Below are 24,797 nucleotides of genomic sequence, written 5' to 3'. Positions count from 1 at the left end.
AAAAATGTTGCTACAGCTGATGTCAGAGAAATTGCTGCCTGTAATCTCTTCAAGAATTTTTATGGTTTGACATTTCACATTTAGGTATTAACTTATTTTGAGTTTATTTTTGCATGTGGTGAAAGAAAGTGGTCCAATTTCATTCTCTGGCATGTAGCCATCCAGTTTTCCCAACACCATTTGTTGAAGAGACTGTCTTTTTCCCATTGTATACTCATTCCTCCTTTGTCAAAGATTAATTGACTATGAAACTGTGGGTTTATTTCTGGGTTTTCTATTCTGTCCCATTGATCTATGTGTCTATTTTTATGCTAGTACTATACCGTTTTACTTACTACTTTGTAATATAACATGAAGTCTGGAATTGTGATACCTCCAGTTTTGTTTTTTTCTTTTTCAAGATTGCTTTCACTATTCAAGGTCTTTTGTAGTTCCATACAAATGTTAGGGTTGTTTGTTCTAGTTCTGTGAAGATAACTCATACATTTTATGTGCAGCCCAAATCTCTTTTCTTCACACTCATCTCTTTCACAATTTAATGCACATGTCTCAAATGAAATACAAAGATACTCAAACCCAGCTTTTTAAAAAAGTACATGTATTACCTCCCCAACTCACATCATGCCCTTTCAAACTAATCATCTTCTATCATATGAAAATTCTTCAATGACCCTAGGTTTACTCCCTTGGTGACTCTTCCAGTGACTCCCTAAGTAGGGTCCATGGATCTTTCCATGTTCTTCATTTATTGAACTCTTTTAAAAAATACCTCCTATTTCACACAAATCTGCCTACTTCTCTTTCCCAAAACAGTTCCATGTCTGCCTGCCTGGTGCCCTTTCTGGATGTTGGTCTCTTGATCTGGACAGTCTTCCTCTCACACTCAACATGCTTATGGGTCCTGATGGTCATTCCCATGAAATACTCTCTAATCTCCCCCCAGGAAATAACTTTCCCATCTCTCCATCTCATATTCTTCATAATAATTTACAACATTCCATTTTTAATTATATTTCATTGTAAACATAGCGTATATAATTAAGGGTAGGAACTAGATTTCATTTCTTTTTGAAAACCTGACATATCCTGCAACAGTTCCAGGAATATATACAATTCTAAATAAGTAGTTATGAAAGAAATTAATCACTGTACTCTCTGCAGCTTTATCTTGCAATTAAAGGCAATTTATTTTCCCATTGTTCAGTGGATTTCTGGATATTTGCTTTTTTAATGTAAAAAAAACCCCAGTGTATGCATATTTTAGAGAAATTGGAAATACTGAAAAATATAAAGAAAATTAAAATTGCCTATTACCCCATCACCCTTGGATAAACACTTTCAACATTTTGCACAAACCTTCTAAATTCTTTTCCTATGCCTATATGTAAGTATTTGTTGTAGTTGCAAATAGCGTAGATGTATTTATGATATATTTTTAGTTTTCTGATGTAGCCTATAGAGTTCCATAATTTTTAAAACAGCTAATGTAATACAATCTTATTAATCATAAGTATAGATATGATCAACAATTTTTTGGTAGTCAAAATGTTTATTAGTAAACATCTGAAATACTTTAGAATTATTATACAGTAAATGCAGATAAGGGCTCCAGGAAGAATAGAACTAAGAAAACTCTTTATAGTCTTATGATTCTGTGTGTGTGATTCAAGCTTAGAACCTAAAGGGCTTGAGAAATTTGTACACATGTTTCCAAGAATACAAAATAAGAGAAAACAATAGTTGTGAAATAAGTGTGCTGTTTCATGCGTTAATAACTTAAAAAGCATTTCTGAACATTCAGTCCTGAATTAAATCCACAATGAACAAGACATACCAGATGATTCTGCTTAAAGAACTCACATCCTAATTAGGGAAACAGACAATATATAGTTAAGCAAATAACCGAAATCAATACAGCTTCCAATAAGTGCCAAGAAAGAAATAAAAAGGTTGCTGTCAAAGGAATAACTGGAGGGACCTACTTTAGAAAGGATCATCAGGGTAAGGACAAGCCACAAGAAGAGGAGGGGAACACTCCTGCCAGAAGAATAGAAAGTACATGGTGTTGAGAGAGAGGGCATGCATCCTCTAGGAAAGGACAGAAGACTGGCCAGCTAAAGTTAGCAATAAACTCAAGAGCATTTTGGAGACAGGCAGGAGTTGGATCATAATGGGCCATATATTTGATCTTAGCTATTGTGCAAGAGCATAATATATTAGATCTGTAATGCATCTAGATATAAAAGCTATTAGACTTTGCAATTCCTCCTACGATTTCTTTATGTGTTTACCTATATATGTACACTCATAAAGACAGCAGTGATTATCTACAAGTCTGATTACAAATGAGTAATTTTCTAATTCAGTCATTTAGATAGCTCATTATAAAACTATATATGTATATTTTTTAAACTTTGGGTAAAACTGAATGCATTTAATGCAATGGTGCACACAGAAATGTTGATTGAGTCAGAATTGCTGTTACTACAAAGACAAGATTGTGAAATTCAAATATATTGGAGGAAATTTATACCTGATATTACTGCTTGTTTGTGTTTTATTTTCTTTAAATAAAAATAATTGAAATAGGAATCCATGGAAGTGAAATGTAAGTCTGAATATCACTTCAGTAGATTACTTTGTTGTTTTATGCCATTAACATCTCATATTAAATCACATAGATGATTCTAAAACATGAATTGTTTGTAGTTAATTTTTAATCTGTAGGCTATTTCTTACCACTCAGACACCCCTTGGCTTCCTTTTGCCCCCCCCCTGTATTTCAGCTGAATTCTGAACCTGCCTGAAGCTTAATAAACCTGGTTAAAGAGTACTTTACACTAGTCCTATGGTAGACACCCAGTTTTCACAGAATATATTCTCCACCACCTCCCTCTTAATGCTGTTTTCAGCTTGCATTTCCACCTTCTTTCTTCTCATCAATTTCTCATTCATTCAGCATGTCCAGATTCACAACTTGATATTCTGGCTTCTGGCTTCTGACTTTCTGGTGGCCAGGGCAGGGAGCCGCCCAGAGGCAGGAGGGCCCAGGAATTTTTCAATTTTATCCTTTGAGGTTTTTTTTTCCTCCCAAAGCTATGTGGCTTACTGGGAGATGGGGCCAAGTAGGTTGTGGTGCGCAGAGGTATCAGGACAGATATATGTCACCTTCTTCTGGGTGGCAGCCATGATGATGAGGCAGGGCTCCATGATGCCTTGGCTGAGGTAGCTGTCATCAACACACAGTCTCTGAGCAGGGAGCTGGGAGACAAGACCACATGGGCCAGACACCGAGCAATGGATTCAACTGAGCCTACCTCCAGCTCTGCCGGTGGCAATGCCACCATCAGTTCCATCTTCTCGATGACGAGATTCCAGAATTTAAGCTGTCATGGATTGTAGTTCTGCACACCATCATGGACCTCCATGATACTCTCATAGAACAACATAGCATCAGCTGCAGAATCCCCTTCCTATGAATATACAAAGAAGGGAGCCATAAACATTTTCTTCCAGGTCAGCATTTCATTGAAAATTGATAGCCAGTGATACATGCTTCCAAAACCAATTCCTGAGCCCAACTTAGACCTACTGAATCAAATGTTCTGGGGCCAGGGACTAGAATATGCTTTTTAAAAAATACCCTTGATATTATTAATATTTCTTCCCACTAAGATTCAGAACTCCATTGTTTAGAGTTCATTATCTACCTTAACTTGTATCTGATATCTACCTCTTCCCATGGAAGATTTTAGATGGCTAGATTCCCTAAAAATCAGGAAAAGTAGAAATATGTGAGAAAAAAATTAATATATGGATGACTATGGAAAGTACAAAAATATGTTTATTTATTTAGTTTTTTTTAAAAACTTTTATAATACATTGGTACCCAAGAAATAGGAAAATTGCTTCAAGCTAGATATTTTTTTCAAGAAAAGATAGGCATTGGAGCTAGAACTCAAAAGATTCACATTTTTGAATGAGGAAGAGCAAGGAAGAGAGAGACATTATGGTTCCAGATTTTCAAAAGTCTACAAATATATGTAAATAGAGGAAAATTTTAATAAATATCTAGGAAGAGAGAATAAAAGTTAGCTTCTAAAATTCTTTGGGGTCTGGAGATGAAAGACCACTTTCTAAGTAGCTCAGCATAGCCGTAATTCTTAGGGAAGATTTGGGGATGCATCAAAAATGGTTCAGGGACCTAAGAAATATACCTGCCTTCCAAAAATCTTTACCTATAGGACAAATGGAGAATATGGTAGACTGGATGGTGCAAGTCTGCTTTGTCTAGGAAGTAACACAAACATTCCCAGGAAGTGGCCCTAACAGCAGTTTTAAAGAAGGAAGGGCCTACCCCACCTCTCTGAGGAAGAGATGCTGATAGGTGTGTGCTTTGAAGGACTGAGCAATCATCCATTCATGAATCTCACAAAAAAAGGAAAAAGATTTGCCTCAAGTCTCCAGGTAGTTGACTATATGAAGAATTTTAAAAGATTATTTTAATTTTAAAAAATTCACGTATTTTACTGTGCTCTGCTGTTCCAAAATGTCATTCTTCTCTCAACAACCATGTTTGATATCATGTACAGACAACCATAGGGCAATGACTACACTGGAATTGGATAAGTCAACCATTTGAGATAAAATGATTTCAAAGCATCCTTATGGCCTAAAGGTCCTAAAAACTGAGCCCCTCTCTCCTTTGGTCCCAAAGACCAGAGACTAAGTGCGGGGTCATGTTCTTGAATGAGAAGCTCTCAGCCCCAAGTCTTGTCTCCTGCTGCTGGCTACGTAATCGTAGGTAAGTCCTTTAACCTCTCTATTAATTGATGTCTTCATCTCAAAAGAATAATAGTAATGCTTACTGAATAGGATTGATCAAATATATGTGTACAAGCCACAGAAAGCTGTTGATTTTTAAAGACCTAACACAATTAATATGCTATCAAATTACATTTAATATGTTAAAGCAATTCTTGATTTTTCAAATGGCTGCCAAGCACTACAGTATTAAAAAGCATATATTCTCTTGTGTAGCACTCATTTATATTTATATTTTAGGACAAGCACTTTAAGAGGTGTGATACTTGAACCTTTATGTTCAGTTTCTTAATTGCACATGATACAGCACTTTTTATTACTAACACATGCATGTGGAAGCATACTACGTACTCTAAATCTCTTCTCTTATTGATTGTATTTGCAAGCAAAAAAATTGAATTATTCCTCTGTAGTTTATAGTAGCTTATTTGTTTGCTACTTTTTTTGTTAATACTCCAATAACACACAGAGTTTGTGCCGCATTCGAGCATGATTTAGCACATTCTTTGCAGTTTAGAAGTGCTTAAGCACACTTCTCTCCCACCACCAGCCCTGAACATAGCTGCCATTTTTCAGAGTCAGCCAGAGTGTGATAAGCTTGCAACAAACAGGATTTAAAGAGCTAGAATCAATGAGTATACTCAGCATTACTGCATGGCATACCCCAAAGGAATGGTAAAATGACACATGAGCAGGAACTAATGGTTGATATCTTATGGAGCATGACAATGACTTTTCCAACAGTTGGCTGCATGGGTTTGGAGGCTATTCTTTGGGAGACACATCACATCCATCCACAGAAATTATAACTACTGCATATTCCAGGCTGAAATTATTTTAACCAGTTTTATTGATGTATGATTTGTTTTACATTTCCTCTGAGAGTTGATCCAATAGATAACTATTGTACATTACTGTATATACACATAAACACACACAGAGAAAAGAGAATTATAACCATTTTCAGATTCTGTTTTCACATTTATCAATACATTTATCCAACACTAACAGTTTTTCAGTCTCAGGACCAGGACAAATTTTTGATACTGAATTTAAAGCCCAAGCCTTTTTTCTCTGTTGTGATGAGGTTCTTCTGTTGGTACCTGTGGGAACACACAAGCCTGTCTTAATAAGAATGGAGGCAGGAGGATTCACTAAAGCACTCTTTTACAAAACTGGACACAGATTTAACATTTCATAAAACTGCTATTACCGGATTTATGGTTTAACTTCACTGAGGTAAATAAGCACCTTAATCCTTTTTAACTGGAAAACATTTGCTAAACTAGGCTGATGCCTCTATGGACACTATCTCCATCTCCCTAAGGTTTCTAAGTTACATATGCATTTTTCTTTTCTAACAGTTAGGGTGACATAAAATGATGCTGGTAGTGTTTGTTTGTTACTAAGCAAGAATTGTAGAGAAAGTGAAAATCAACATAATTAAAAAACACAGTTGCATCACTTTCTTGGGAGAGGGGAAGTAAAGGTTACTGTTTACCCTGTTATTTTAGCTGCTCTTTTCTTAGCATTCCCTTTCTGCCCCCAACCAGCTAAAGAATTAGTTTCAGCCTCTCATTGTCTCAGGAAAAAAACAAAAAACATACTATCCTCTCCCTATGTTGAGAATTTTATTTTCTTTTCCTACCTAATTTGAAAGATCCAATCCTCCAAGGCTTGTAATACTTTAATGTGAGCTGATGATTCTAATCCTCACCTGATTCCTATTTTTATGGGAAAGTGTGGGCAAATCACAAATTTCAGGTTCCTCTTTTATGAGGTAATTTTAGCAACTCTTTAGCTTAGTTATATATCTTGAACTCTAATAGATTTGTAAAACATATAATATATATAAATTATACAAATCCCTAAGTTATATATGTAATTTATATTTATATGTCTATATAAATTCCAGTTATATATAAATAAGTTCCACATATAGCATCAAATTTGTTAACATGCATGAATTATTATAATTTTGACTAATATTGTTACTTTCTTTTAAAAACACTTTTCCATTTTGGAAATGTTCAACCATATGACAAAAATTTCTAAAAAGATAAAAAGGGATTACTTCTAATTTTAACCAACTATTATTATCATTTGTATGTTTCCCTAGCCTAAGATAAAACCCAGATCTCAGTGTGTCTCCAAGTTGTATTTATTCTGCTGTGCCTGCATCAGCATTTCCTAAAATTTTAGCCCAATTTCAATTTCTGAAGGCTTCCCAACTCATCTTTGGAACCATTCAGAAGATCTCACAAATATTCCCAGGCTCAGAAGTTAGGTAACCAGGGGGATCCCTTAGTCTCAGTGGTTCCTGCTCTGATCTGTGCTGTCATGCTGCTTTAGAGCTACCCCGTTCCCTCCCCACCTTGACATTATTACCGTTGAGCCTGCTCTGAGACTAGCAATAACTGCAGCAGAATATAGCATCATTGTACAGCTGACAATGCTACCCCCTATTGCTCTCAGTTTCTGGCACCAACTTTGCTGAATTCACAAGTGCTGCCCTGCATTTCAACCTCTCAGAGATTTTAGTAAGATGGCTAGGATTTTAGATTCTTCTTTCAAAATTAAGTATAAATCGGGTGCCTGGGTGGCTCAGTTGGTTAAGCGACTGCCTTCGGCTCAGGTCATGATCCTGGAGTCCCGGGATCGAGTCCTGCATCGGGCTCCCTGCTCGGCGGGGGGTCTGCTTCTCCCTCTGACCCTCTTCCCTCTTGTGCTGTCTCTCATTCTCTCTCTCAAATAAATAAAATCTTTAAAAAAAAAAAAAGATTAAGTATAAATCCAGACGGTAATAGTGTTGGTGATGATACTGGTGACCGTGGTAGTCATCATCACTGTTTTATACTCTAAAGTATACCCTCATTGCACCATTGTCTTTGAACCTCTTTTGTGCCAGTTTAGGGAATTTGTTGCCAGGTAGTCCTTCACAAGAGATGAGGCTTATTGAACCTCTCTAGTAAGACCAACTTCGGTTTATGCTTCAGTGCTAATATGGGAGTATTTCCCTCTGTTCTGTTGTATTCCATTCAGGAATACCATATGCACTGTGCCCAGAGCAAAGCATACCAAAGTGAATAAATCAGTCATAGCTCTACTCACATGGAGCTTAGAGTCTATCAAGCAGGGGAGAGATATATGGTAGACAAATGTTTGCAGTATTAATGAGTATTATAAAAAGTGAATTATCGGCCATTATGTGAGGCCAGAGAAAGGGAATTTAATGTCAGGCAAAGACTTCAAATTAGCATAGTTGTGTGTGTGTATGTGTGTGTGTAGGTACTGGCCTATGTCCCTATTTTGTCCCATCTGTGACCACTCCATTGTATTACATGGAATGGCTTTACACATTTAAATTGCCTACTTGGTTCCTGAAGGCAACTGAGTTGGGACCCTGGAGTTTGTAGGTCAAAGAAAACATCCCAGGTGTAAGACTCAAAGAATGAGATGGAATTAGTCATAAAATACAGGTGTGGGATATTGGAAAAGAACATTCTAATAAAAAAAAAAAAACCTGTATGTACAACAAATAAATATATTATGAAAAATCACAGCAATAACAATCATTTTCATATCAAAAGAATTATTCTAAGTACTTTAGATTTATTATGTCATTTAGTCTTTATATCAAGAACATAAAGAAAATTATATTTGAATCCATCTTTTTTTTAGATGAAGAAACTAAGATTTAAGATAAAGTAATGTGCCAAAGTTTACCCAGTCAGCCAATGGTCAACTCAAGAGATGAGTCCAAAAAAAAAAAAAAAAAAAAAAGAGATGAGTCCATTTTTGTCAACTTTAAAACATGAAACTTGAATTGCTATGTGAGCATTTTTCAAACTGGGTGCTGATCCATTAAATGGTCATTAAGTTAATTTAATAAATCAATTGCCCAGAATTTTTTTTTGGTAAATACAATAGAAAAAAAGGATAGAAAATATTACAGTATGTCATAGCTAAAAGGGATGTGTTATTTGTTTAAAAAAAATTGTCTCAGTAAAATATGTGTATGAGTATAAAGTGGTTATAATGTGAAATCTACTTTTATTTTGTAGGGTCAAGAATATTTGAGAAAGAAAGCATTATTCTCCCCAGCTCTGAAATGAGAAAATAAAACAATGCCCAGTATGATTGTTGCATAGACAGCAAGAGGAAGATTATTAGAGAAGTAGGTAGGAATTGAATGGGAGATTTTTCTGTGCGACAAACTTGAACTTAATTTAAGGGTATTGAAAAACTATCAAGGATTTAATTAAGAGGAAGATACAAGGGGCACCTGGGTGGCTCTGTTGGTTAAGCATCCGACTCTTGATTTCAGCTCAGGTTACGATCTCAGGGTTGTAAGATCAAACCCTGTGCAGGGCTCCATGCCCTGCTTAAGATTCTCTCTCTCCCTCTCCCTACGCCCCTCCTCCTCCCCCCACTCTCTCTTTCCCTCTCTAAAAAAATAAATAAATAAATAAAGAGGGTGATAAGGTATGTATTTTTCTAAGATCATTTTGGAGTAAATTGAGACAAGGAAATCCCAGAGATACTGCTCAGGAGAATATTGTGATTATCCAGGGAAGCAAAGATAAGAGCTTTGATAAAGGCATGGCAATAAATATGGGGAAAACTGGAAATGGATTATTGGTATTTGGGGGAAAGAATTGACAAAACAAGTACGTGATTTTTTTTCCTTTCTTTTATTTGCACACTGTTAATTAGAGTATAAATCCAATTTTTAACCTTTTTAAGTTTAATTTTCATCATGAACATTATTTGATATAATTATAAAATATTATTTAAAATTATTTTTAATACATAGTATTCAAACTGTTAGTTACAATTTTTTTTTAAAGATTTTATTTATTTGACAGAGAGAGACACAGCGAGAGGGGGAACACAAGCAGGGGGAGTGGGAGAGGGAGAAGCAGGCTTCCTGCCGAGCAGAGAGCCCAATGCGGGGCTTGATCCCAGGACCCTGGGGTCATGACCTGAGCCGAAGGCAGACGCTTAACGGCTGAACCACCCAGGCGCCCCAAACTGTTAGTTACAATTTTTATAACAAAACTAATACACACTAATTTTAAGGACAAAATCTGTATTAAAAATTTCTATAGCAAAGAAATGGAATCCACCCTAAAGAAATAATTGCATAAATATTTTTTATTAACTATATACATATTATCCCTTTCTCAAAATAGGTTTTATGAAGGCTATAAAGTTGTTCTGCATTATATAAAATTTATATAAACCTAGTATTCATGGGTGCAAATGTTTTTTAATGCATATACCGTAAGTCATTGTAATCAGAAGTCAAAATTACAATTCTGTCTGGTTGTACCTTATATTACATTAACTTTAATTTAAAAAAAACTGACTTTCTAAAACAAAAAGTAGCAATCAAGAGAGAAAGAAAGAGAAAGAGACAGAGACAGAGAGAAAGAAAGGGAAGGAGAGAAGGAGGGAGGTAGGGAGGAAGGAACGAAAGAAGTTGTTTTGTAAGTAAGTCTATTATTTTAAGTCAAAAAAAGAAAGTACAGGAACATTATGAGGGAACCTTTGTTTTTGTAGATTACATTTGCCTATATGGAATCAAAGAGCTTCTCAGAATCATAAGCAATTTATATTTCCTTTTAAAATTTGGTTACTATGTTTTACCCAAAATAATTAAGACAAAAAACAAAGATTATGCAGTCTCTCAAATAAGGATAATATCACCTATGTTGTAAGATTGTGTTTAAGATTGTGTAAGTTTATCCTTGCAAAACAGTTGGTACATAATAAGGATTATGTAGGCATTTGAAAAAGGAAGGAAGGAAGATAGGGAGGGAGGATGGTCATTCACTGATAATTCTATTTCAAGAAATGCTTTCAGAAAAAAAAATGCATGTCATTTTGAGTTTGTTTACTTAAAGTGTGTATTAACAATTGGAAAGGACTGATGGGTATCATTTTGTGTCCACAGTTATGAAAATGTTTTTATTAAAGAGACTGATAGAAGAATGTTGGCACTGCTTCATCATTCTTAAAGAATAAGCCAGCACCTGTTATCACTATAGGCAACATTGCTTTTACCACCCATTTAACATGCTGATAATTATTCCTGAAGATTCTGACACTAGGGATACAGTCTGCATACTTTGAATGGTCCTTAAGTATCTGGAGTGTTTGACTAAGTCAAATATTTTGAGTTACAAAATCATTATATGCATTAAATGATCATATTTAGCACACTTATTTAGACTACATGTAAGTTACCCACCTTTATATCTCTAAATTATTACAAGAACAAATAAATTTCCCCCTCCTTTTTATTTATATCACAAGGTAAGAAATCATTCTAAAATTAATACAAGGTAGAGAACTTGTCCATCAAAAAGAAATTTTTGTATATGAGTCTGAATAGAAGTGACTAGTTTAATGCAGGCTAACGGCTTTGATACCAAAGAAAAAGAATAAATAAGTACATCTATATGTATAAGTGCATACACATATTTATATAGACCACATATGGGCACATATACACATGAATGTGAATTTATGTTTATATTAATCACTCTTAATTTTGCATTAATCTGGACACACATATAACTACTTTATTTTCAAAATTAATAATAAAAGTATTCATTTACTGAGTAGTAGCCATTCCCAGGCATTTTACTAGAAATTTCCAATATATTATCATCTAATTATTTCTGAAAACAACTCAGTGATGTAAGTATTATTATTTCATTTTTAAAGGTAAGATAAAGAAACTGAAAAATAGTGATGCTTGGTAAATTACAACCAAGATATATGCTTCTCACTTTAATGTTAAAATATCCTATCATTTAGCATCAAAGTAGACATGCATTTCTTAGACAAAGCTATTTGAAAATCTAAATTTATTTTCATTTCATAAAAATTTACTCCTGTTGATGATGAAAATGTCCTTTTATTGCACTTTATTTGCACTTTGTAATTGTACTACATGTATTATTCTATTTCTTGCATTATTCTATTCTATTCTATTCTATTCATATTCTATTTCTTGTATTATTCTATTTCTTGTTCTCTATTTTTCTGTGCCAAATAATGTATCATACTTTTACCTTTGGGTATCAAATAATACCTTTGGGTATCTCTGCCATATATAGTGATGTTTCCATGTGTATATGTTGTCTCACCAAATGGACTTGAACTTCACTGTGGGCAGACTGTTAACTATGTGTGAACTCTATAGTATCTTGATCAACGCAGAGTGCAGAGGTGTTCATTTAATATACATTGTCTCATAAGTTTATTTGTTAAGAATGTTACCAGAGATACGTAATAGTTTACCAACTGCCCAGCCTTTTAACATGAAAAACTTGGTAAGATTGAAGCATGTTTACTTCCTTAAAGTAAATCTCTCTTTCCTTCAATATTGACATTCTTTTTCTGCTTGGAGGTTATGCAAGACTAATAGTAATATTTTTAACATCCATTAGTTTACCAGCAAACTTCATGAAGATCATAGGATTGTTGATCTCCTACTCCCTTAACACACTTCTCCAGCCAAGGGCCAAATTACACAGATGGAATATGTAAATAAAGAAACTTTATATAAAATAAGCACCAAAAATATTGCACTTCTTGGCATGATTAGAAAGAAAAAAAACTACCACTCCACAGTTGGAAAAATTCAGTACATAATGAAGAACAATCTGTCACTAATAATTTTTTAAAGTTATATAATATGGGAATAGCTTAACAGAAATACTATTTTAATGAATATTAGAACCTTGTTTATGTGTGTTCAAGTATAAAATATAGATATTAGTTAAACATGTTCATTTGGCTGAGAGGCCATAAAGCATATTTTTCTAAATTCAAGGAAAGTACAAAGTCAACAAATCATGTTTTTAGAGGTGAATGTCAACTTTAAATAAATAAGTACAATATGAAGTAATTTACTTTGAGAATAACTTTCATTTTTGTGTGGCTCTGAAATCTCAGAGATTTTCTGATGATGAAGAGGCCCTTTAAGACATTGCTGCCTCTTCTAGAATGTTAAATGCTTGGACATGACCCGAAATAGTCCACATACCTGTAAACTGAGAACAGGATTCATCATACACTAGGAATGCAGGAAAATGAAGCACAGGGAAGGAAAACACATATGGAATTTCACATGGCAGATCAAGAGACTAAGTTGCTCTTTATATTTAAAGTTAAGATAAAAATCCAGAGCTTATAAAATCAAAAGGCCTAAAACAATAATAAAAGCCACCAAGGGTTTCTCAAGCCTCTCCCAATTCCAATATGTTGAATCAGTTCAGATGGAGCATATGAATATTTAATTGGTTAATCCTTGAACCAAATTTCACTTCTATGCAGCTCAAATTCTAAATACAGAAGGGAAAAGGAAAGAAAGGGGAAAAAGCTAAATTTTAACAGACAGGACACATGATTAAAGAACTCACTAAAATGAAAAGTGCAACTTTATGGATTATTCATGCAAAAGTAAGACAATGATGCAAAACACATATGTACATGTGCACAGATAGTCTTAGCCTTTTTCTCTTTTTCTAATTAGCTGCATGATGAATCAGGACTATTTGAACTATATAGCTTTCAGGCAAATTGATTCAAGTGCAAAGCATTACTGCCTCAAAATTGCAACACCTATTTCAAGGGCCGATAATTTTTTTTCCCTCTTGTTTGTTTTGGGGACTGTTATAGAGCGTTGAATTTGGTAGAAATTTGAACTTCAGATAAAATTTTACTGTTATAAACTGCGTTCAGTGTATCAATTTCCAGAATTGAAATCCAAGCTTACCCTAATGTCTTTCTGCAATAGGCCATTTACAAAATTCAACTGGATCTAACAATAATTTACTGCATTCCTGGATGTAATTAAATGTATAAGAGAGAAAAAGCCCCTCTTGGAGAATTGGATTGCTTATTGCACTTTTTAAAGGAATTTTAGAAGAAAGGTATTGATTATTCTTAAAAGTGTGCTTAAAATATTTTGTTCCATTGTATGATAAGAAATTACTTATGTGTCTTTCTTACTCCTCTCTTTATTTATGAGTCTAAATAAAAATTACATAAAATCCCAAAAGATTCATTCAATTATTAGCCTGTTATAAATTACAATTTATTTTTTATGTTGGAATATAATAATTGTGCAGTTTGATCATTCAATATAGAATTAATTATATACTTTCTCTGGGGAGCTATAAAGAAGGAAACATTTATTCTGACAATAAATACCAAAAATATAAAGTAAATCAAACCCCTACAATTCTTTTCTCAAACATTCGTGTACTATTTCTTTTGAATTCTATCCTGTAGTTTCCTCTCAAAGTAATTTCCTCCCTGCATTTCATGCATTTGTTCATTCATAGAACACTTTTTTGAGTGTCTCCCATGTTTCAAGTGCTAGACTATGTTCTGGAAGCACAGATTAAAACAGGTTATAGAGCCCAAAGAACTTCCAGCAACTGTGGGAGGCATTCAGGAATTGGCAATAACAACATAATTGGGCAAATGTCCGTGGCAGATGCTCACAGTTACAAAATTTCTGAAGGCACCTGACCTGATCCAAAGAAAAGGTAATATTTGAACCATCTTTATGACAAGTATTATTTAAGTAGGTTGGCAAGATCCGTAAAGATGTTACAGGTAAAGGAAACAGCATATGAAATACAAGAGAACATGCTTCACTTAGGAAACTGCAAGAATTTCTGTAAAACTGGATAAGAATTATCTCTTGAAGTTGTAGCAAGAGATCAAAATGAAAATGTATAAGGAGGACAAATTATAAGCTTCCTTGGAAACATATCTGCAAAGTTCTTCCTTGCAGCTGTAGGACTGAGATCCCCATTTTCCTACTAGCTGTCCAATGAGGACTGCTCTCAGGTACTGGTCACGTGGCTCCCTCCTTCTTCAAAGCTCACAACAGAACATTTGTTGTGCATTGAATTGCTCTCATTTTGAGTCTCTGGTTATCATTCTTAGACCTCTAGACCCAGGTGCCACATAATTACAACCAAGCCACCCAGACAATGCTCCTTTTTAAAAATCAACTGTGTCATGTAACAACCCTAATCATAGAAGTGAAATCCCTTACTTTCATAGGATGTGGACACTAAGGGGCAGGGAATACTCTAGAGTATCTTAGAATTCTGCCTACCACACTGGCTAACCCGTAAAATATTCCATGGGACCTTCTACTCACTTTCTCTTCCTTATCTGCTGCCAGATGCAGATATCCAATTGAGGACTCTGAGACCCTGAAAGATAGTGGGGCCACCAGATAAAAGGACCATAGGTCCTGGAATGAGTATAACCACCATTTACTCTTCCCAACCCCCACCTTCTTGCATTGTCCTGGGAAGTGAGGAAGAAATGAATCTTTATTGTCTTAGGTTTTTGGAGCTCTTTGTTCAGTTGATAACCTGTTTTGGTTAATGTAGAAATTTGTATCAAGTAACAATAAAAATAATATTGTGATATAGGAGAGCTTACTGTTTTCTAGCTCTTTAAATAGTCCTTCCTTTCCCTAATAATTCAGGTAGCTTCTCTCCCTTTCTGTGTGTTGTGGCCTTGAACAGAAAGCTATATTTTAAGCCACTAAGTAGATTTTGTAAATCTTACTATGTGCAGACATCAATTTGAAAGCTAATGTTCTTTTGATGTGCAATATGCAGGCTTTATTGAAAAGAAATATTTCTCTTGGAATTATGAAAACCTGGCCTTTGCATTTCAAGAGCAAAGTTGTGAGGTTCAGGTTACAGACTATATACAATGTATCATAGATCAGTGAAAGATGCATGCTAATATGCAATCGTCTTCTTGCCTAAAAGGAGAAAAAGTATGATCGCTGAGGGAAGGAGAAGGGTGGCAGGATTGTGAGGAGATACTGCCTCCATCTATGGTAAGTAGAGATATATGCAATCTCGAGGGATCTGGGAGCCACATAGAGAAGCCCCTTGTGCAGCAAGAGGTCGAAATGGTGGAGGTGCTTAGTGCATTCATGGAGACTCTTTGTTGGAAAAACACCTGTGAGTTCCAAAGTATTGAGTGGGCTGACAAATCTGTAGGGGCTGAGAGGCAGGGCAAGCATGAACTTGTCCACTAGAGGCAAAGGCTGGGCCAGTGAGAATAGAAGCCTACGCAAGGCAAGATAGGGACACTGCTGTGGAGCTGCTGAAGATAGAGGATGACACTCACTGCAGACAACCCTCTCCTGATATTAGACTATATTTATTACATGACTCCCTCCTCCATATTACTATTACATTACTTTCAGGGAGAAGGGAGGAAAGTAGAGAAGAAGAGGAAGAATTAATGCATTTGGAATGCTTCAGGGAAGTGACAGTTTATGAACTGGTGATATTAGGCTTTCCATCACCAGCTGAAATAGAGGCCCAAACTGAAGTTATTTGGAGAAATATCTATGAAGATAAGGTGTAACATCTTTCCTAAATCACTCAATGGAATACTTTTTAGTTTAAATATCAACAGCTGCTGATGTTAAAAAAGGTAGGAAACACACACTCACGGACACACACACACACACAAGTTCCCAAATGAAAACCTACTTAATTTTATGAAGATAGTCTACTGAGGCATTCTGTGTGTTTTAATGGGTTTCTTTTCTTTTTTTTTTTTTTTTTGCCTAACTTTTAAATGTTCCCTTGAATTTCTTCCTCTGCCATTTTTGTTTCATGCTCAAAATACCACCCTCAAAGACTTTCAGGCACACCCATGTCAAGCAGAGTTGACTACCTAATCTCTAGCTTCGGCCCAGATCTTCCTTCAGAGTTTCACACTATATTTTGAATTCCTTACAAGATGCCCTGTTGACCACTTCTTTACCTTGCGGAAGCTCCAAACCAACATGTGTCCCTTGTCCCATCTGCAACCCCTCTTACATGTTCTACCTTCATCACTGACATTAAAAATCTTAACATTGTCAGAGATTTTCTTTCCATCTATGTAGATGAGCCATTATGCATACACCTATATTTGTACGAATTTTACTTCCTAATTCATTCTCCTACTGTATGTATTTTGTCATTCAACCCATCCATTGTTCTTTTTTTTTTTTTAATTTCCACATTTTGGATTTTTCTCCCTAGTACCTGCATGTTTTCATCAAAATTTCTCTCGTTTTATGTTTTAATGTTTTTCCCTATTTGTTGAATATATTTATAATATTCAGTTTAAATATTTGTTCTTTCTTTTGCATTAGTTCTGCTTTTTTAGGTAATGATTTTTCCATTAATGATTTGTATTGCATGGTGTTTGAGCTTCTCAGTAACTGAGAATTTGTATTTTATTGGATCTGTCCATTACTTTCACTAATATTTGTTACTGGAGAAGAGTTACAAAAACTTCGTCTTTAACTTGAGTCCCTCTTGGTTTATGATTGGAAATTCTATTACCTCATTCTAGACTGATAATCCTTCCAGCCCTGATCTACTTCTAGGAAACTTCTAGTAACTCTGCCCCTGTCATTGACTTCATCCTAGATCCTTACCTTCTGTTCTGATTAGCTCATGCAGTGGGGAATGAAAGTGGAGACGCAAGAATGTTCAGATGCTCTCCAGGCTATGTGCACTCATTGACAGAGGATCTCCACCACAGACAGACTCCAATTCCCCTCCTTATTACTCTACCTTATGTGGCTGACAGTGGAGCTGGTGCTGCTATATTCCTGCCCCATGGAAATGAAGGCTTAGGGAGAGGAAAGGGCATAAATAGGAAATCTAGCTCAACCTGTGCCTCATCTGAGGCACCTGGCCTTCTCTAATTTGCAACCTTCCCCATCTCCCACTACCCTTGTTCCATCAAGATCCAACCATCTTTGGTCTCTCCAAAGATTTTTTTTAGTTTTATTTGTTTATTTGTTTGATTAGTGGTTGACAGAGTTTCTTGTGGCTGATGCTTTACATATTCCAGAGAGCATCATTCCTATTGCATTGTATACTCCAGTGAGATGTCACTCCCTGAGAATATAATGTGGAACAGTGCTCACCAGAATTTTGCAATGATTCTGAATCCATTAACCTCCCTAACTGTTCTATAGTTGGTTCTGTGAAGGAATACAGAGGACTGTAGTAGTTCACCATGTTGTCTAGAAGCAGAAGAAACTATCAGTTTTTAATATATTACACCCCTTAACTACTGACAGTTCCTTTAGAATAAACACTATTTCAATCATCAATTTATACCCAGCATGAGATTCAGTACTTGGTACATAGTAGAAACTTAATAACAAAAGATAAATCAATTTGTTAAATGAAATAAGAAAAAAAAAGGAAAGGCAATTTACTTAAGAGATATCAGAGAAAGAAACCGAGACAAAGACAAAGAGAATAAAGAAGGAAATATAGAGCATAATTGAAAATTTTCAGGTGAATAACACTGTTGGTGAATTATACTCTTGGTTTTACTACCATTTAAAGAATCTCCTAAGATGTCATTTTGCTCAAATATAATCACCGGGCATGTGTTTGTTTTATCTGTCAGCCAGAACAAGTAGCATCTCATATCATTATCTATCTAATTGCAAAGAACCAAAAACAAATCCACAATTTGTCTCATTACTGACTTCTTATAAAAGGATTTAAAAATATGACTCACACTGTCAAAACCTATTGGCTTCAGCATGAATATACTCACAGATTTTTCCTCAGAATACAATTTAATTAATCCAGGGATATGCACATCAGTGAAAAAGCTTACTAAAAATTAAATATGTACTTCTTTCTTGCATATATTGCAAAAATCAAAAGCTTTATCAGTCTTAGGTAAATACTCTTCAGACTATAAATATGGCCTCCCAACCATCATCAGCCATGCTCTGAATCCATAACCACACAGAGACCATAATTTAGAGGATTATTGACAGAGCCAATTTCTTGTCACAGAAAATCATAGAGTTGGTGGTTAGTATGCATATTTTGATTCTTCGGGTATATACAGCTGTCCTACTGAATTTCTGATCACTCTTAGAAATTATTTTAAGTAAATGTCTGTCACAGGTATTCTATTAAGATCATCTTTTTTGAGTTGAAGCTCATAAAGCACAAGCATTTTTTTTTTTTTTTTTGCTTTGGCTCATAGAAAACCATAAGTTTTTAACTGAAATTTTAAATTAGCTTTAGAGACATAAGGAAAAAGTACCCCATAACATTTTCAGGGGAGTTTTATTTCCAAAAGAACCTCATTATAAAGAAACCTTATCTAGAACATGGGCTCCAAGAAAAATATGGCAAGTAGCAGCGTGCAAAGTTCAAGGTAAGCACTAACAATGTGGATATAAATGTCTTCATGAGAACTCAAGGAGACAATTTGGATCATAGCCTTTAATAAGAAAGTAGAGGAAGGAGAGGTTCATAGAGTTGCATCAGCTTTAAATATCCAACACTTTTAAATCAGGGGAAAAAATGGAATCAAAGCTACGCATGGGGAAATGGAAAATGTTCCCTAAATGGAGTATTAGTTTGAGTTAAGGAATAGGAGAAAAAGGATTTTTGATATTAAAGACTAATTTTGTTCTTTATTTTATAAAGTACTGGTCATTTGGTCATTTCCTGTTAATTATTTTTAATATTCCCTTGTATATACATAATTTTTTCCAGTAAGAAAGGAGTACGACCAGACTACTTATATTTTATTCAGAATTTTCAGACATATTCAATGTTTTTGTTCTTATCTGACAAATGCATTTATTGAAATTGTGGTTTGTATTTCAGGTAAATACAGTACAGAGACATAGGAAAGCAATGTCAGCATTAATCAATTTTTTGTTCTGCATTAGTTGGAATAAAACATTCCTGGGTGACATGACAAAACCACACTTTATAAAAGGGAGACAAGATCCAGATAGCTTTTGGTTTTTCTCTTCAAAACTTGTCATATTTTTCTGGCTCAAAAGTCTTTCTTTAAACTAAAACAGATATAGAATCCTAGTACATATATTTAAATTTTGATAGCTTTATCAAAGCATGATTTCCTTCTTTTCTTTTTTCACTGAGATGGAGTCTCAGGCCTTCTTTAAGTCTGTTTTCTTCTTTGATTTAATATCAAATATTTCCATCATATTGTGCTCATAATTTCTTCAAAAGCAAATAACAATTGACTGCATGCTATAAGTAAAAGTCTCACAGGGTGAAATCTAGACTTGGTCACAAAATATTTACCACATGAAGCCCTAAGATTGGAAGACTTTTTCTTTCCAGTCTTTTCCACCTCTGCCATAAGAATATGTATATGAGTATATATGTTTATCTTTTATTATTTCTTTGTATTTATTTCACCATTTTATATCTTCTAGCTGTCATACAAAGTAATAAATGTAATATTGGCTTAAAATTAAAGATTATAAAGAAGTTAAATAATTTATCACAATTCAAGCCTTATGAACAATTTTATATGAATTTTTAAGCTTATGGAGAAAAATCTTTTAAGTAGAGAAGTTTGGGAGCTTAGAAATACACACTCTCATTGTGTGTGTGAGTCTGTGTGTCTATGTGTTTGAATTAATTTCTCTAAAGAGATCATGTGTTAAATATAAAATTATGCAGGGAGCCTGGGTGGCTCAGTCGTTAAGTGTCTGCCTTCGGCTCCGGTCATGGTCCCAGGGTCCTGGGATCGAGCCCCGCGTCGGGCTCCCTGCTCCGCGGGGAGCCTGCTTCTCCCTCTCCCACTCCCCCTGCTTGTGTTCCCTCTCTCACTGTGTCTCTCTCTCTGTCAAATAAATAAATCTTAAAAAAAATAAATGTAAAATTATGCAAGGCTTATATAAATATGTTATTGAATTTGAGATCACTAAATATGCAATGTGAATGAGAAGGGACTGTAAAAATTACAACCATGTTTGCATGAAGAAGTACATAATTTCATGTGATTATTTATTCAATGCTTTAACTTTTAAAAATAAATTAAATTATGAATATAAATACTTCTAACAAAGTTAAAAAGCAAATAAAATTTGGAAAATGCCACACATATGAAAGAAGAAGTTACTGTCATATTGATGTTTTATTCATGTTCAATATATAGGATTAATTTTTAATATTAGTAGAAATATAGTCAAAGGATACCTTTAAAGAAGAAAGACACAAAATTTTAAATTTAAAAACAATTACTGAATTGTAATAAAACACTATTATAATGCTGATGTACCTATCAGTATTTTCTCTTTCTCCTGTTCTTTTTTTAATGATTAAATATTAATATTCACTGTAGTCTGATGAGACAGTGTCCAGCGCTGTTGGACGACTGTGATTTGTGCCACAGTTCTTGGAAAGCAATCAAGAGTCTCAAAAATGTTCATACATTTTAAATGATAATTCTACTTTTAGAAAATTTACTGTGGGCATAATTATAAATATGGACCAAATTGTGTTTTATAAAACATTCCTGCCAGGCTTATTTATATTAACCAATTTTCAACAGGTAAAAATCCAGCTACAGAGAAATTGTTGACTAAATTATGACACATCCAACTGATAGAATTTATGAGGACCATTCAACTCATATTTTTGAAACAACGTTAATGACAGAAAAATTGTTCCTATATACTATCAAGTAAAAGAGCAAATAAAATAATATCAACTATAAAACATGTGAAAAAAAGGTTAATCAGTTATAGGTTAACTTAACCCCTGTACAAAGGTTTTCTATCTCCGAAATGAGAAATACTAGTACCCAGCTCATAGACTTACAGTGTATATTAACTAAGATACTACATGTGAAATAATTGGTTCTAGAATTGGTAGGTGGTAAGCACTATATACATTTGTATACATTATATAGGGTTAGCGCTTATAGGAGAATTGGCTCAGAAACAGGAGGGAAACTCTTTTCTTACTAAACAGTTCGTAGATATCTTTTCTTTCTCTGTGTGTGAAGAAAACAATGATAACCAACAATTTCAAAATTAGTAAAGGAAAGCTAAAAAGCTTATCTTCCCGTTTGCAGGTAATGAATGAACTGACAGTATCAACCCGGTGAGGACAATCAAACGTCAGATACTAAGGTCTGTCAGGTCTCAAGTGAAGTAACCGCTGAACACCGTGTCCACTGGCCAAAAGTAAATAGTGACAAGAGCCGGTTATCCATACACGTGGTCTGTGCCACCAGCCTCTGAGAGTGGCCTGCGTAGTCTCGTATTCTCTACAGAGTGGGCTCCTCGGTGTCTGCCACAAGAGCAGGATCTTTTCTTTCCAGGCCCATAGAGAAGGGAGGTTGTGGTTAAGGGGTCTGTCAGTGACTGGGAAGTTACTTGTGATGAGGCAAACCTGTAAAAAGGACCCAGAGTTCTGTTTTTGAGAAATGGATGATTCTATCAATGAATTAATAGAAAGATCTCTATTCATCCTACTAGCTTCATACACACGTGTTACACATGAGATGGGCTAAACTCAGCATACATTTAAGTCCTCTAGCATGTCATATATTTTTAACATTTTGCTTGTTTACCAACAAATTTGTCAGGCAAATATACTATTCCCTCTTTACGTATATGGAAATCAAGGTTCAGTGAGTTTAAATGACCCACCCGATGATTCAGCGAGTAAATGCAGGAGCAATGATTCGAAGGGATGTGTTGAGTCTTCCAGTCTTCTCCAGACCCTGTCTCACCAGAAATATAGGTCATCTTCACTGGGCTCATGGATTGCAGTTCAGCTACTTAGTTCACATTTTGAAGAGGTCTCCACATCCTTCTATGTCTAAAAGAGCCAATGTCCTGGGGCGCCTGGGTGGCTCAGTTGGTTAAACATCCACCTTCAGCTCAGGTCATGATCCCCTGGTCCTGGAATCAAGCCCTGCATCCAGCGCCCTGCTCAGTGAGGAGCCTGCTTCTCCCTCTCCCTCTCCTCCCTGCTTGTGCTCTCTCTCGCTATCTCTGTTGCTATCTCTCTCTCTCTCTCTCTCAAATAAATAAATAAATAAATAAATAAAATCTTTAAAAGAAAATAATTAAAAAAGCCAATGTCCAGCTTCCTATTGTGACAGTGCCATAGAGAGAGTCGTAGATGTCTATTCTCTGTTGTGAGATCTTATAATATTGCACTCGACACAGAGCCTTCTTTGTCATATTCACCCAGGGGAAGTAAATCTGAAATTGCTTTCTTCTAGGAGTGGGATACATGGGTCACCACCAAACTGGGAGCATAAAATGACATCACTGGGTTAAAAAATAATCCCGGGCTAAAACCAGTAAGTGAAGAAAATCTTGGCAACGTCACGGCTCTGATTCTGACCACGTGTGATCACTTACAAACAGCTTGGTTTCTTCTTCAATCACTTCACAGCTTTCTTCAAGAATATTGGTGGGTATTCACTTTTTGTTTGTTCAACAACTGAAACATTTTAGGATTTTCCCCCAAATTAACAGAAGGTAACTTCAAGTTTCCACTTCTTGAAAAACCACTCACTGCTAAATAGCAGCTTTCCAGCCCCCACTCATTAAAGTTGCAGTCATAGGAAGGCTTTTCCAGCCTCAGCATCATTACATCTAGTACCATGATACATATAAGACAGGAGTTACTTAACTCTGATTTGAAATATATATATATATATTTTGATTGACCCAAGCATTTTCAGATTGAAAGCAGAATTGTGGTATTGGAATTAGGAGTAGTACTGAGGAGTATTCTATACGCTCATTTCATCTTTTAAAAATATTTTTCAATCTCTTCCTGCATTTCAAAATAATATATACCATATTCTCATGTTTTCAGTGATCCTTTTCCTATAATCTAATTACGCTCATTAGGCACAAATATATAACATTTGAAGTTGAGTTTGTATGAACTTTATATAAGGACAGTCAAATACTTTTAGTTGAAATATTTTGAAAAGAGTGAAAAAGGGATGGTTTTAGTGGGTGGACGATTTAAAGAATGATTTCAATGATCAGATCTAGCTGTATCATTCCTTATAGAAGGTGGGGAGATTGCTACTAGAATAATTCACCCCAGACTGAGGCTTGGGAACACCTTTTGATGTCTACAGCGTCCCTACAAGAATTTTTTTTTTTATATTGATGATCATCTAAAAAAATTATTCACTCTTTCTGGATTACCTGGTGGTCCTATTTGTCAATGAAATACTGCAAGAGGATTCCAGCACTTGCATTTTTTTTTTTTAATAATGGAGTCCAAATCTGGGCAAACAAATGTTTCCAAAACTTTGACTTAGGAAAGAAATTATGGTATTAGGGCAATTGAGTGATCACACATGATAAACTTGAACGGCAACAGAGATAAAGCAAGTATGAAGGCACATATTGTTGTTATGTTTGAGGTAATCTAGTGCACTCCTCCCGTGTTGATGTTGCCAGTTAGAACAGTTTATTGATAAAAAGTGTGGAAACAAATATGCAACAAAAATTCATCTTTTCCTTAGAATATTAACACCAGACATTCACATAATGCAACTTTCAGTAATACTATAACATGCAAATAAACAGGACAGCTTTACAGAATTATCTCATTAAAGAAATAGTCAAGAATTTTTCAGTTTTATTTAAGAAGGAAGTCTAATTGTCCTGAACTAAGAAGCAGGGTCTTAATGTTTTAAACAGTATTTAGACAATATACGCAGGCAAGCCAGCATTCTCTGAAGTTATATCATTAAATTCAAAATATAAGAATAGATTAAATGCAGAACTGGGGCTGAGGTGCCATCCTTCCCCCATTGGCATGATGTAGTGGGGAGGCCACTGGAAGGACCCTTGGGAAGCCCGACATCTGGTCCTGGCACTTTCCCACATTGGATTATTTTGAGCACAAAACCAAACTTCCCTAAGCCTCAGTTTCTATGCCATTCAAGTGGCAGGACCTAAGACTCTTTCTAAGATCTCTTCCAATTCTGACATTCTAGTAAAAGGATGCCCCAGGCGTCTGATGTAAATTTATGTGTCATATTTTTAGTTTTTTAAAATAACTGAACTTCATGAATAGTGTATTTTTTGTCATATTCCATCAGAG

The sequence above is a fragment of the Mirounga leonina genome, unplaced genomic scaffold (assembly GCF_011800145.1).
Source record: "Mirounga leonina isolate KUSES-001 unplaced genomic scaffold, KU_Mleo_1.0 Mir_53, whole genome shotgun sequence".
Taxonomy (NCBI): Eukaryota; Metazoa; Chordata; class Mammalia; order Carnivora; family Phocidae; genus Mirounga; species Mirounga leonina.
The sequence above is the reverse complement of the archived record's forward strand: the minus strand, read 5'-3'. Positions refer to the sequence as shown.